This window comes from Lathamus discolor, chromosome 3 (genome assembly GCF_037157495.1).
Source record: "Lathamus discolor isolate bLatDis1 chromosome 3, bLatDis1.hap1, whole genome shotgun sequence".
Taxonomy (NCBI): domain Eukaryota; kingdom Metazoa; phylum Chordata; class Aves; order Psittaciformes; family Psittacidae; genus Lathamus; species Lathamus discolor.
In genome coordinates this window covers 130,720,598-130,723,097 of record NC_088886.1, presented here as the reverse complement: position 1 = coordinate 130,723,097, position 2,500 = coordinate 130,720,598, and the positions used below count along the sequence as shown (strand labels likewise).

At 44.2% G+C, this 2,500-nt stretch overlaps 1 long non-coding RNA gene across 1 annotated transcript in view; it reads right to left on the bottom strand.

Annotated features, from left to right (window-relative positions):
* LOC136011240 (uncharacterized) overlaps positions 1–2,500 on the bottom strand; it is a 46,138-nt gene that overhangs the window by 36,059 nt on the left and 7,579 nt on the right. Inside the window, exon 3 of the long non-coding RNA XR_010611304.1 lies at positions 1,046–1,168. This is a non-coding gene — a long non-coding RNA (uncharacterized LOC136011240). The remainder of the gene's footprint in view (positions 1–1,045; positions 1,169–2,500) is intronic.

Here is a 2,500-nt window from a genome sequence, read left to right as displayed (position 1 = left end):
GCAGAAATAAGCTGAGCGCAGAGGTTCAGGCTCAAAGGAGTCTCAGGGCACAATGTGCCTGATATCCCCAGCCTTCCAGGGACATACAGCATCTTTTCCAAGGGAGGAAGAAAGCTACTGGAAACTAGCCCTTAGTCAGATGAGACAGTAAGAGGAAAAACAGCCATTAGGAGCCACAACCAAATAACCATAAATCATGTGATGCTTCCCAAACTACTTCTTCACCCACACTGACCAGTGGGTGAGGAACAAATTCCAGCCACAGTTGATCATCTAGTATGTATATCACTTTCCTCATTCTCTAACACAACAGTTGTGTCCCCACAAGAATCCAGCCACGGCAAACGGACAGGCTGCTACGAGACGCAGTGTGGAGAACTTTTCTGGAAACACACCGCAAACCTCCGAACACAGTCTGCTGAATCTAGTGTCAAGTTTATGGGATGGGATAGGAGACTTCGAAACACCACTGGAAATCTTTGCCAAAACACCACTGTGGTGTAAGGGTGGCTCCTGAGACACCACAACAGAAACATGGATCCAAAATCCCCTCTCATTGTAATAAAAATGGAGCCATTTCATCATGACTGATTTCGTTGTGTCATTATCAATTTATCCCATGTAAAGTGAGAGATGACCCTCAGCCCCCAGGGGATTTAGAAAACGCTACAGGAGTGTGAGGAGCATATCAGGGGGCTCTGAAAATACCACTAGAAGCTGTCTAGCTGTCTAGTAGAAATCCCATGGCAATCACAGACCATCCTTGCAGTGAGACACAATAGCAGGACAAAGCCAGGCAGCTGAGCTATTAGGGGATGCTTGAAGTAAGAATGCAGGAAATACCAGGCTGTCCAGCCAGTGGTCTGCCTAAGGCCATAACCTGTCTCCAACAGTGACTGTAATTCAGAAAAAAACCCAAACTCTGCAAGAGGTAATTACGCAACAAGGTACAAGAAACAAGATTTTCATGCAACTTCCTCCCAGTCACTGTCAGTTGCCAGCTGGCTCCTCTGCAGAGCAAATCCCACCCCAGACTTGACAGTACCTTTATAAACCAGGATTTCCTCGTGATCCGCCTGAAACAGCCCATCTCTTTCTGTATCCTTCCAAGATCACAGCCTCATCAAAGCGTTGCGCTGCGGAGTTTTATCACTAACAGTGCACTGGGCTGAAATAAAAAACAAAAAAAGTATTTTTTCTACCAGTGCTGAGTTACTGCTAATTCAATTTCAGTGGCTGCCAATCACTGATTTCTAGAGAGGCCCATGAAAGGCTACTTGTTTTGTTACCAAGCAGACAGAAGGCATTCTAGTAGTTGTTAAATAGTTTCTAGGAAATGGCAGGAGAATTAGAAAACCCTATAGCAATAGCAAGATGACTTCCATTTGTGGGTGTCTGGAGGAAGAGCCCAGAGGTGACTCCAGTTGACAGTATGACCCCCTAGTATGAAGCCTGTTTGGTTCATAGCTGTGAACACAATTAACTGATGGAATTTGGTCTAACTTGTAAACCTAATGAGCTGGGCTGATACAGGGATGCCAGTAAACCCCATCTCCTTCTCTCATAGTTACTAAACAGCCACTTCTTCACCTGAATCAGCACAGGTTACACAAGTGCTGTTTGCGCCAGCGTCCGAGCACCTTGCCCACTGCAGCTCACACTGTTTCATCTCGGGACACTATGGAAATGCACAGCGGAAATACCATAGGGGGCAGCTGAGATTCCTGGGAGACAAAAATAGACCCACCATTAAAAATTAATATTTTTGCCTTTGTGGAGAACTTTCTCAATATGCCTTGCAATGAAAGAAGATGTTACAGGACCATTCATAGAAACTGCAATGCAACGTCCCCTTTCTAAAGGTCACTGGTGGCAAAGTCCACCATGAAGCCAATGAAATTTTGATGTTTATGGCATTTACTTGTCTCTGCTGGCCTTCAAATTCCAAAGTTAAAACACACCAAAAGTCCATGGCAAAATAAAAGATCACAGCACTAGTTTGCGACATGCTACGAAAGAGCAAAGGGATCAGGCCTGGTTTAGAGATTATGAAGTGATAAAAGAATGAGAAAAGCCCATGGAAATCATGGAAATAACCAAGAGTCCACCATTTTTTTTGCATCTGTGGACAACAGCTTGGTAGCTCCAGCAGGTTGTGGGACCTGCAGCACATGCAGGGAAGGACTTGCAGAACTCTTGGAAGATACCATTTATTATTCAGCTGGAAACACAGTTAACACCAGTGGGATTTGATCTCCCTCATAAATGTGAACAATTTTTACTTAGAGCAGTCAAGTGACCACCAGGGCTCCTTCAGCCTGTGGGACTACAGAGTACAGTTTTAAGCAGTTTTATTAACTTTAGTTTAAATCACTTCCAGTGCTGATCCCCCTAAAGATCAAAGCTGTTCCATCATTTATACCTGGCAGGCAGTAAAATCCTTACGTAAATCTGTAAGTCCCCTTGTTAAGTTTAACATTCATCACTTAACACCACTTAG